Source organism: Podarcis bocagei, assembly GCF_964188305.1.
Source record: "Podarcis bocagei genome assembly, chromosome: 1".
NCBI classification, from domain to species: Eukaryota; Metazoa; Chordata; class Lepidosauria; order Squamata; family Lacertidae; genus Podarcis; species Podarcis bocagei.
Window position 1 is genome coordinate 110,262,821 of NC_138125.1, and position 13,017 is coordinate 110,275,837.

General features: G+C 41.6%; 1 protein-coding gene across 2 annotated transcripts in view; it reads right to left on the reverse strand.

Annotated features, from left to right (window-relative positions):
- Positions 1-13,017, reverse strand: part of ITGB6 (integrin subunit beta 6) — a 67,136-nt gene that overhangs the window by 38,747 nt on the left and 15,372 nt on the right. The gene's annotated exons all lie outside the window — the stretch shown is intronic.

Below are 13,017 nucleotides of genomic sequence, written 5' to 3' on the forward strand. Positions count from 1 at the left end.
TCATAGAATGTATTAGCTGTTCACAAATTGCTTTTAAAAATGTTTTACTATTGATGTCTCAGACCTTTGGAATCGCAGACAGAGGAGGGATGCTGTATTAAAGCCCTTTGCAAATCACTCTTTGAAACAGCTTCCCCTTTAAAGGTTTTTCAAGTATTGAGAAGGCCCAGATGGGAACATGGGAGCTGTCTTAAAGCTCTTTGCAAAAGTGCTCTTTGAAGCAGCAACCGCTCCTTTTAACATTACTCAAGCAATGTTTAAAGGATAGGGCATGCTGCTTCAAAGAATGTTTTGCATGGATTCTGACAGGTTGTTGGGGCAGCCCACCTAGCCAACATGTGTCATAATGACATGTGCCCTACCCACCTGTCAAATTTGTGTTTTATTCTGTAAAGAAAGCATACTTTGGGAATGAATGAAACAATGTGGACATGAAAGAAAGTACTCAAACTAACATAATCCAGTCTGTCCAGTGTCAGGCTAACAGCAACAACAAGCTTCTCCTTTTCCCAGCCCCATGCTGAACTGGAAGCCCTCCCCAGGAGAGATAGTCAGCATTTCTTCCTCTGATTGCTTAAAAACAATGATTAAGTGTCCTTAGCTATGGTGCTGCCTGTCACATGCTGAAGCTTTAGAATTGCCTCCACAATTTGCTTTCTAACTTTTGTTAGCAATGTTCAATTGACTTTTTTTATTTATTTAAATAAAAGCTAAGTGTCTGGGGCCTGGTATAAGTGTATCCCTCTGTCAGTGTCCCTGAGAAAGAGAGGAATCATACCTTCTACTTGGCCTGTGAAAGGACCTTCCATGTGAACCATTTACAGACCTTTGGTCAAATAAATAGATTCCATTTTAGTCATCTCTCAGTGCATTAAAATTATGCAGATTAAGACATGAAAGGGCTGGGTTATGCAATACTGGAAAGGCCTAATTTGGCCCTGTGCATGGAGCAGGTGCACTAGACTTATCTCTGCTGACCATAGATCTTTGAAGAGACCTATATGCATAGCATCCTATGTGCATAGGCCAAGATCATGTGGTTGATTGATGGATTTTTATCTGGAAATTGACTGCACAATTTTGGCCTAGACAAAAAAACATATTTTGTGCATATAAGGGTGAATTTGAAATGAACTTTTGAGTTCAGTTTTGCTGTCTTGCTTATACAATAAGCTCACTGATGTCCCCTGCCCCACTCTCACATACTGCTTCTCCTAGTACCATGCCCTTCTGACTTAGGGAAGCAGCAAGAAATGTCAAGTTTCATGTTGTTAGGAAAACTATTATTTATCAGGAAATCTCCATTTAATTTTCCACAACTGATAAAACTTTATCCCTCCTGACATTCTATGTAACGTATTAATTGAAAGTATCACTTGGGGGCAACATTTGCTGAATATATGTGGCATACTGTTTGCAAAATAGTTTCAATCAATCTTGTAATCCAACCCACAGAGAGGAGTGGCAGTTCCTAGCAAAGGAGCGTCTTACCGTCTCCAATTTTTCACGCTTTAAAAAAAGCTTTCCAATAAACCACACAGCATGTGTTGTGTGTCTGTTGCTAGAGCTGTGCCAGAGCATCTACTCTTTTCTGCTTTGGATAAAGCTATAACCAACCAAATGGAGGGTTCTCTGCATTTATAGTTTAGACCTTCTGTTCATCTGACCGCAACAGTCACTATGCATTTAGAATCTCTGAATTTTCCATGTCATTCATAGGGTTATCACAGGGTTGCCCCTGTTTGAGAGGCTCATTTGACAACAAGAAACCAAGCCTTTAGTGTCATTGGCCCAGTATTGTGGAATACTCTGCTAAGAGAGATTCAGCAAGCGCCTTCTATTTCAACCTCTAAACACCTGCATTAATGTTTGGTGTTTTATTGTGTTTTTAATATTCTGTTGGGATCCAACCAGAGTGGCTGGAGAAACCCAGCCAGATGGGTGGTGTATAAATAATAAATTGTTATTATTAATATTATAATGAAAACATTTTTATTCTGCCAAGTCTATGCAGGAATTAAGAACACATCTTTCCACAATACTTAACTGATGTTTGATTTCAATTCTGATTTCATTTTTTCATGTGGTTTTTACGGTATAATTTTATGTAATATTGTAAACCACTTTTATATTTTTCTGTGAAATAGTGGTATACAATTTTTTAATAAATAAAAAAAAATCTCCACTTTTCTGATAACTGAGGGGCACTGTTTTCTGAAACAGAAAATAGAAATGGGAAACCTAGGGCACATTTTACTCTTACAGCTGAAAACATTCACATTTAGAGTGCCTCCTTGTAATAATTATCTGGCCCAGGACATTTTTGCTGCCTGAGGCAAAGGACAGGATGACACCCCTACATACTGTGTTCAGAAGCTGACTGAACTGGCATTTTAATCTTACTTTAATACACTGCCAGTGTCTTCTGCTGCAACTGAGGACAGCAGGCTAGTTTAGGGGTATGCAAGGCAAGTTGTGGGGCACACACAGCTGTGTCCTCCAACACCTTGCCACTGCCCCTCCCCACAGCATCTGCTGCCTGAGGCAAGCACAACATTGCGTCTAATGGCTGAGCCAGCCCTGCCTCAAAGGAGACTACCCTTTTCTGTTTCTGCATGCCGGTATTCTGGTTGTCCCTGTTAATTAGAAGATGCACAGCAGACGGTCTCTTCTGAGGTGAGGTAATGCCTCAGAAGAGCTACCCATCATACTTGGCAGAGAGATGGAATTACCCTCAAACAGATGAGCAAAGCCTGAGCAGTACATCGTGCAGATACACTGGTGAAGAGAGGGCAAGGCGCCGTCTGTGGAAGCAGTACTATTGGGCCACACAATATATTTTTGTGTGTGGCAGACTAGCATATTCCTCACATTATGGGGATTTTGGGGCCTGTTTGGTGTGCTAAGCACATCAAAGGCACAAGTCTCTTTGCTTAACATCTCACGATAACTATATGCAGTGCTTTTCCCCTGGGGGTATGCATACCCCTAAACATTTTGTGAATTTAAGTTTGGCCTCATTGTGGGGCAGTATTTCAATATGAGTAAGAAAATGAGGGTACCTCTAAACATTTTTTTAGAAAAAAAGCACTGACTATATGAAACAAAAATGTGCTCTCTTTCACTCTCACACACTTTAAATATATCCCTGAACGAATCAAAGAGCAGGATTTTAGATTTTGCTGAAGCACAACTTCCTGAAAACCTTTGTCTCATCCCCAACTGACATCTGAAACAATATCCCTGCTATTTTAGCTCACCCCCCCACCAACATTAAGCTCCAGTCAGCTGCTATATTACAATGCTATTTATTTCCCTTTCCCAGGCTAGAGGCCTTGACTCACCTGTTACCTGAATGGTGAGAGCTATGCCCTTCAGATGATAACTACTCTTCCCTGCATTAAGAGCCTGAATTTATCTGATTAGGCATGTGTCGGAGTCATGGTGAAGTCAGGACACTCAGTGGATCATTTGGGAGGAAAACCCCTTTCACTGCAAGCCATTTCCTTTCTATGGTACTCCTGCTAAGCATTCATTCACTCATGCTTTCGTCATTGGCTATATTTATACCCAACTAATGACTCGCAATGCACTTTACTATAAAAAACAAACAAACCAATTTGCAATTAAAATTATTCATGGCATGGAGAACGTGGATAGAGAAACCCCCTGCCTCCCAACACTAGAACTCATGGGCATCCAATGAAGCGGAATATCAGAAGATTCCAGACAGATAAAGGAAAGTTCTCCATCATGAAGCACATTGTTTAACAATGGAATTTGTACTCACAGGAAACAGTGGTGGCCATGTACCTAGATGGAGTTAAAGGAGGATTAGACAAATTCATGGAGGAGAGTGCTTTTGAAGGCTACTAGTCGTGATGGCTATGCTCTGCCTCCACAGCTGGAGGCAGTAATGTTTCTGAATACCATTTGCTGGAAACCACAGGAGGGGAGAATGCTCTTGTACTCAGGTCATGCTTGTGGTTTTTCCTCAGGCATCTGCTTGGCCACCGTGTTTTTAATTATGCCATTTGTGTAATTTATGAGAATTGATTCAATGTTTTTCTTCAATGTGGGCTATATCTTTACAATTACTTTCTTGCTTTTTAAAAAAAATAAAGTGCCCTGTGAACGTTTTTGGTGAAGGGACAGTTCAAAAATGGCTAAATAATCAAACAAAGAAATAAATAAATACGTTCCACTGCTGCAAATACTGTGGGTTCTTTTGATTCCCTGAGAGGAAGTGGCAGGGAGTATAGAAGAGAAGAAATGGAGCAGAAAAGGGGACAAATTTCACATTGCTCTTCACTGGCAAAAGAAATAGCCAGACATGCAAATAAGATTGACATCTGACCAGGAAAGAAAGAAAGAAAGAAGGCAAATAAGTGGCTAATTTTTGAATAGCTGAATATATTATGTGTAGAGGTAACTTTTCTATTGTGGCACAGAGCTAAGCCTACCTAAGGCAGCCCTGAGCTGGATGTCATGAAAGGGCAGAAGATAGTTATTTAATATATTATTGTTGTCTTTGTGCTGCCAGGGTGATGGAGCGATGCATGTGGAATTTACTGGTTCAGACTTGGCTAGGTTCGGGTGCTCTGTGCCTTGACTGGAGGGGATGGAGTGCTATTTGCTCCTCCTCAGGCAGCAAAGAGTCTTAGGCTGGCTATAATACAGACCCACCACAGACAACTGGGTGCTGACTCGGGAGAAGAGAGAAATCTGCTTCATTTACAAGTGAAAGGCAAACTTAACTAATTTGCACATTCCAAAACAATAAGAGAACTGAAATACATACATCCTTCAAAATTGGCATCTCTCTGAATTTTGAAGTGCAGGTTCCCAGCCAACTAATGGGTACCAAAAGAGGATAAAATGTGACTATATGTGGAAATGGTGAACAGAAATGTTGCTGAATTTCCATAAGGACTAAAAATAAAATCACAAACTGACGTGGAAATGTGGAAGACTGGAAAAACGAGAAACTCCCATTGACGGATTCACCCACCCTTAAGGCTGACCCCAGTTGCAGCTCCCTCTGAACTCTGCCCCCGTCCAGTTACCAACATATGATTTCAAGAGTTAATAGCTTTATATGCAAGGGAGTTTACTCCACAAATCCTAAAGATGACTGTTGGAGGAAATATGACTCACAACGTCTCTCAAATGGTTCCCTAGGCTGCTTGTAGCAAGGTGCAGTGACATGCCATATTCAGATTGAAAAATCACGCCCTCACCCTCGGTAAACACAAGCCAAGTAATCATAAGGGGAAAGAAGCAGGGGGCGGGGGGGGGGGAGACAAGAAAGTAAGCAAGCAAACTGAAGCGCGTTTTTAGTTTACATATATGAGTCACAGTACAATGGCTTCAAAATCATGGAATCATAGAGTTGGACCCAGAGGTTTCTGTAGTTGAAGATGAACCCTCTGCAATGCAGGAATATGCAGGTGGCCTGCATGGCGATCAAACCCACGACCTTGGCAGGAAGTGGCAGCTTGTCTTCTACTGATTTAAAAGTCAGAAGGGCATTTGCTATCTTTCTGAGAGAAATAATATATTAGGGTGTTTTGTTGTTGTTGTTGTTGTTGTTGTTGTGTTTTTTTTGTGTGTGTGTGTGTAACTGTTCTGCAGCAGGTTATCAGCAGTTCAAAAATTTTCCTCAGAAGCTACGTTGTGTGGAATGACAGGCTGTGCACTCCTTACATTTTATGTTATATGCATGCTTAATCTGTCCACATCAGTTCTGAAGAAAAGGAAGTCATAGTGCCCCAATTCAAATCAGAAGCCTGTACCAATTTACTTCCCTTTACCCCGTACACGCTACTATGCGGCCTCAACAATAAAGAGGAGCAACCATAGGAGAGCAAAGAACTGTAGGTGGGTGTTTGTGGGTCAGCATGGAAGTGTTGTTGATGTTTGTTAATGAACTACCGGTATGTTGTATATCATCCTGAGCTCCTTTGGGGGGAAGGGAGCTAGATAGATATAATAAATAAATAAATACATTAAGAGAGGAAAGAGGCATCCATTACCTGCCAGTTATTCTCTTCCCAGATCCCAGTTGGGTTCTCTAGATGGGAGAGAGCTTATACCTAGCATAATGTCAACTCCTGACAACTTGCCCTAAAATGTGAATATGACATTCTTCAATTGCACAAATAAGGAGAAACAGGGCAGTGGGTGATCAGGGTCAGGGATGAGAAAATAATGACTGCTTGAACGTATGTATCATATGATGTGCATTGTAATAAGATACATGCTTACTCAGAAATAAGTCCTATTGAGTAAGCCTCCCTAAAGTGGCAATGTAATTCACAGGATTTCAGGACTAGAAAGTGGATCCTTAAAATTCATCATTCAGCAACACTCCTTAAGCATGACAAGAGCTGAAAGCCACAAGCACTTTTGGTTGGATTCCGATTTAATCAAGTAGCACATATTAGTGCATGAGTTGTGGGTAGCTAGATCACTGGACAGGAGATTACAAGGCTTGGTAAAGACAAAGAGGGGAGGAATTATTGAATGTTATCAGCATATAGCAAACCTGCCAGCACAAATTGTAGACTCACTAAACCACAGGCAGACATATGCTTGTCATGTGCACTCCCAAGGACTACTTCACTGACCTGTGGGTGCTGTTAGTTCCACCTAATCCTTCTGGGGCCATTTGTGCCCACATATGAAAGGCATGGGACGCTGGTGGTGCTGTGGGTTAAACCACTGAGCCTAGGGCTTGCCGATCAGAAGGTCGGCGGTTCGAATCCCCGCAACGGGGTGAGCTCCCGTTGCTCGGTCCCTGCTCCTGCCAACCTAGCAGTCGAAAGCATGTCAAAGGGCAAGTAGATAAATAGGTACTGCTCCGGCGGGAAGGTAAACGGCGTTTCCGTGCGCTGCTCTGGTTCTCCAGAAGCGGCTTAGTCATGCTGGCCACATGACCTGGAAGCTGTACGCCGGCTCCCTCGGCCAATAAAGCGAGATGAGCGCCGCAACCCCAGAGTCGGTCACGACTGGATCTAATGGTCAGGGGTCCCTTTACCTTTACCTTTATGAAAGGCATGGGGCTCACTCATAAAGGGTAGAGAGGAAAATGACCCTCCTGCCTGTGAGAATACTGTGTTCCAGTGTTTCTTTCTATTGTATTATTATTTTCTTAATGTGTACATACACCTGATAATGACAATATATGAATTTCAAGCTAGTAAAGAACTTAAGCAATTGAATCATGTATTTTAAAATATTATATCCTGCCTTTCAACTCTAAAAATAAAAATAAAAATTATATTTCACATATATTTGCATGTGTGAAACAGTCATCATACAGAAATCTCAGTAACTACCACATAAACGATAGATTGTTAAAGGATTTGCTCTATTGTGGTAAATGGCAGGTTTTCGTACAAGAACTGTTTCATGGGAAAATGAGATTAAATCACCATGCATGGGCTTACAGTAAAAGAGAAGGATTTGCCGACAGTATAACTTCTCCAAGTGGCAGAAACACTCATATTTAGCAGCAGTTTAGGGTATGGGTGGTGAATCTCAGGCTTTCAGGCCAAATTTGGCCCACAAGGCTATTTCTGTCAAGCCATGTATGCCTGCCCCACACCTGATGGTCATACGTGGTCATACGTGTGGAGCAGGGAGAGATGCACAATCAGGAGTCTTAAAGTGCTAGTGGAGAGTAGAACAAAAGTCTACTAGATCAGCTGTGCTAGTGAGTTTTCCATGGTTAAATTGCTCATGCAACTGATGCCCGAGAAACCAGGCTTTGGCTCCACAGCACATCAGTTAATTTTGGAACATCAAAGTGCCCTATCAGCTGATGACATCCCCCCCCCTTTCTGCTGATGTTATTGTGCCGCCAGGTGATTGACAGGCGGCCAGCAAGGCTAGATTAAATAAAAAGTTCCTCACTCCTAGTGTAGAGCTTGGGGGCTTTGCCCTTATAATTATAGTTGCTCCAGTCTTTTCCAATGATCTGATGCACTGTTTCTTTTAGCCACCCAACACACTGCTCCATCCTGGACACCTGGGACACTGAAGCACTGCTGGATGAACGGCAGAGAAGAGTCCTTCTTATGCTGTTTTAGAAAACAGCTTGATATACAGGTTGTGTTTATATAAAGTGCTGCCATCTCCTGGTAACATAACTATTTGGCAGGCAAAAATATTACACTGTGGCCTTTGAAGTTTTAGAAATTCAAACTTTGGATTTTAGAAATTCAAACTTTGGATTTTACAGACATGACTTACACAATCTTGTGATGTTCAAGCACCTATTATACATTACGCTTGACTAAGACTTCACGGCCTTGGAATGGCTTTTCAAACATTGCTAAAGGAAGTAATGGAGACAAGAATGGTGAATCCAATTCTAAAAGAAAGAAGAGTACAAATATACACTCCTCTGTGGGCTTTCATTTTTAATTTTTTGTTAGTGAAAGAATCCTAAAAATTGGAAAGGGTTTAAGAAATAATACATTATCTTCATTATACAATGTGTAAATATCAGAGTAGACTCTTCAGGGTTGCATAGTGTCTAAAGTAATGGGGTCAAGGGAGAAATTAGTTCCTGAGCCTTGATTATTTTGTTAGATAGATAGCATGAGTGCTGAATTTCTGTACAGACACAAATTAACATATCACATCATGAGTACTTCCTACACCAACCTCTCCTTCCCCATCCCCACCTTGCCTCAGTGCGTCCCTGTCCCAGCTACACCCCTCAATGGGATCCTCTTTGTTCTCCCCGTTGTGCTGTCAATTCATGACAATCAGTAACTGTATATTACAGCCCCCCTCAACCCCCATGCATTATCCTGGGGTTTTCCCTGACCCACTCAGGGCCAAATTTTGGGTGTGTGTGTGAAGAGGGCATATGTGGGGAGGAAGCCCCAATGCACAAGCCAAAGTCCTTGCACAGGCTTCTGCTGACTCTTGGATCACAATATGTGAAGGGAGGTAGGAAGAGGACCAATTCCCTTTGGGTCTTGTTGTCCCCACAGTGCCAAACAATGGCTATTGTGTCCTGTAGCACATCCCTACAGCATCTGAAAAGAACTATTTTCTTCAAGGGTGATGTCCAAACTGGTATCAATGATCAGGAATCAGCACTGGTAACCACATTCATGTAGGGTGACAATAAGACTATAACTCACCAAGACTGATCCCCTGTTTTTGCAAGTCCCAGTTTTAAAAAGAAAGTCCTTGATGTGCTGTCAGTGAAGCTATTTATTCTCGCTCTCTCATATATATATATATATATATATATATATATATATATATATATATATATATATGCTTTCGTAGATTTTCACGGGTACAGGAATGCAGGTTTTGGTGTCTTCGGGTGTCTTCCCGTGTAAGAGTTGGGGTGTCTAGGCGACGTTTCGACGAGGTCTCACTCGTCATCTTCAGGCTGGTGCTTTCGGCTTCTTGTTACTGGAACAGAGCAGGATCTCAGTGTTTGAGTTCCTATAAATACTGTTGAGGGGGTGTGGTGTATAGATATCCCTCAAGTAATTAATGAACAAAAGAAGAAAAGGCACACTAACCTGGGAACTTCCTCTCTGCCCAGAACGTTGGAGGCTATACACCACACCCCCTCAACAGTATTTATAGGAACTCAAACACTGAGATCCTGCTCTGTTCCAGTAACAAGAAGCCGAAAGCACCAGCCTGAAGATGACGAGTGAGACCTCGTCGAAACGTCGCCTAGACACCCCAACTCTTACACGGGAAGACACCCGAAGACACCAAAACCTGCATATATATATATATATATATATATATATATATATATATATATATATATCAGGATCACAGCAAAGCATTACATGCTGGGGTTGTCTATCATGAAGAAACTACGACGGATCTTTTCTTTTCAACCTCTTATTTCATTTTCAGTACTCCACCGCTGCAGATGCTGGTTTCTTTGCTTTGTAAAGCTTCCAGTTATAAACAACAGCATATTAACTCAATCTTTTCCTCTTGTATGAAGCAAAATGTTGCTGTTTTTAAAGTTCTTTGGTTTGCTCTTTGGACAAATATGCTCAAGAAAAGGCTAGGTAGGTCACCTGGGTGTTTATGACACATCTCTTAATGCAGTGGAAAGCACAGACAATATTATCTTTGTCTGGCATGTTCTTCGTGCTACTTTGTGTGCTCCAGGCAACGTGACGAACATTCCTAAAGCTGGTAGGTCTAGCCAGGGGATTTCCTAGGTTTCGTTTATTGTTGTCTTTTAAAAAATTCCTCAGGTAGCTGAAATCATTCTTGCCTTAATAGCTGCCTTCCCTTGCTTGCCCAAAGATCAAGTACAAATTAATAGCTTGACAAAAAGGGCCTTTGCCATACCAGAATGTAACAACATTGTGTTTTGCATTGTTTGGCACTTAAAATAATTCTATTTGGCTGCTCCCTTTTCGGCTGCTGTCTTTTCTCAATTGTTGAGAATTAGCTGCACTAAAAAAAAGTTGAAAGCTGCTTGTTATAAGAAAAAGTGCATGGCTGATTATTTCTCTCTGAGGCCGAAGGAAGTGATATAAGACTCGTAGGGAAATACTGCTCAGCTACTGGAAAGTATCTGACAGCGTAGTAGTTCACTGCTCCCAAAAATGAGAGCTGCAGCAAGCGCACAAACACAGAGCAGAGCAAAATAATAAAAAAATGCTCCAGTAGCACCTTAGAGACCAACTAAGTTTGTTATTGGTATGAGCTTTCGTGTACATGCACACTTCTTCAGATACATGCACATGAAAGCTCATACCAATAACAAACTTAGTTGGTCTCTACGGTGCTACTGTAAGGAATTTGTTTATTTTGTTTCGACTACGGCAGACCAACACGGCTACCTACCTGTAAACAGAGCATAAGTATCCAGTGTGGTAGCAGGAAAGTGGCTATAATAAGTGTATTGTTTGCATGTTCAGGGTGCCCAATGGAAGCCTCTGGAAAAGCTTCCATGTGGCTTTCAAAAGAGAATTGGATAAATTCAGGGAGTTTAAGACCTTCAGTGACCACTGTATTCTATCTCCACTGTTGACGGCAGTATGCATCAGTATACTAGTTGCCGGGAATCACAAGTTGGGGATTTCCATAAATATCTGTGTCACCTTGCTGGCTGATTCCCCCCCCCCCCCTGCTGCTGCTCTCTTTGGCAACTCTGCTCCTCCATGCGCGCCTTCCTGTCCTAGCTAGCTGTTCCTTTCCTCCCCAACCCCTGAGCAGAGTACAAACCCTCTAAAGAAGCCCATTTCAAAAGGACTCACTTCTGCATTGCTACAGGTATGAAAAAGGGAGGAGGTAGTTTGCTGTTTGCTGCCACCCCTCACCTGCTGCCACCATACCCTCCAGTATTTCTCCAATGAAAATAGGGACCTCCTAAGGAAAACACTCCGGGATCAAATCAGAAACTGGGATGGCTTCTGTAAATCCATGACTGTCCCTGGAAAATAGGGAGACTTGGAGGATCTGCTGCTTGCAGCATGTGCCCCTCTTTTACCACCCCCACCCTCCTGATCTGGCCTGGGTAGATGCCATATGGAATGCTGCCTATTGTCCCTGGCACAGAGAAGATTTTAAGTGAATTCCTCGGTGACACCAACATTGTACAAATTGACTTTGTGGAATTCATAAGGGATAAAATGGAGACATGCAAAGGATGGCATGGGGTAGAGGCTGGTGGGTGGGACTGGAAGGAGAGAGGAGCTCAAAAGATGGGTCAGTGCCATAAGTATGAAATATTTTAGTTTGATCATTTCTGGCACCTGATCTTCTGGTCTAGTGCACTTCCAGTTCAGTCAATGGAAAGCAATTCAGCCCAAACCACTATGTGGGTGAACAGTTACACCCGACAACAGCTGCAGTTTCTTCAAGAACAAAAACCTTTGACCGATTAATTCTTTCCCAGGTTTCTGACTCAGCAAGGCACAAAAAGCTAAAGATTTATCCACCTGTTTCCTATGTAAAAGAGATCAGGAATTTTACCATTGGAACTTTCTGCAAGTCTGAAGATAATTCTGTTTTTGGTGTTCATTTGTTTTTAAAGCAATAATAGGCTTAATCACCAAAATGATAACAATCTAAATAAAGAACTTGAAGTCTTGACTGACTTACAGTACATGGTTGCATTTTTGTGGCCAGGCTTCTGTCTCAAGATATATGCCTTTATAATGATCACTAAGACTGCTAATTTATACACACAAATAAGGATAATGACTTTGGATTTTATAATAACCTCGGTCCAGTATATCTGAAGGAGTGTCTCCACCCCCATCATTCTACCCAGACACTGAGGTCCAGTGCCGAGGGCCTTCTGGCGGTTCCCTCACTGCGAGAAGCAAAGTTACAGGGAACCAGGCAGAGGGCCTTCTCGGTAGTGGCGCCCTCCCTGTGGAATGCCCTCCCACCAGATGTCAAAGAAATAAACAACTACCAGACTTTTAGAAGACATCTGAAGGCAGCCCTGTTTAGGGAAGCTTTTAATGTTTGATGTATTATAGTATTTTAATATTTTTTTGGAAGCCGCCCAGAGTGGCTGGGGAACCCCAGCCAGATGGGTGGGGTATGAATAATAAATTATTATTATTATTATTATTATTATTATTATTATTATTATTACATGGAACAAGTTTTAAACAGAAGAGGTATCAATAGAAAAAAATAACAAGTGAAAAGCTATGGTAAAAATATGGTCCTTTTTCAACTTGATTGTTTTCAACAAATATTGAAATTGTTTTCAACAATTATTGTTCAATTGTTGAAAGTATTTAAGGCACTTCTGGTTAATGATTAGCTGATACGATACAAAATCAATACAAAACCAGCACACTGTTGTTTTTAAGACAAGACATAGAATAAAGGCAGCCAGTTGAGTCAATCATAACTTTTGGTTTAACATTTCACAAATATGATGCAATGGTTTGGGATGTTGTTGCTGCCCTGGACTCATACAGTGGTACCTCGGGTTACATGCGCTTCAGGTTACATACGCTTCAGGTTACACACTCCGCT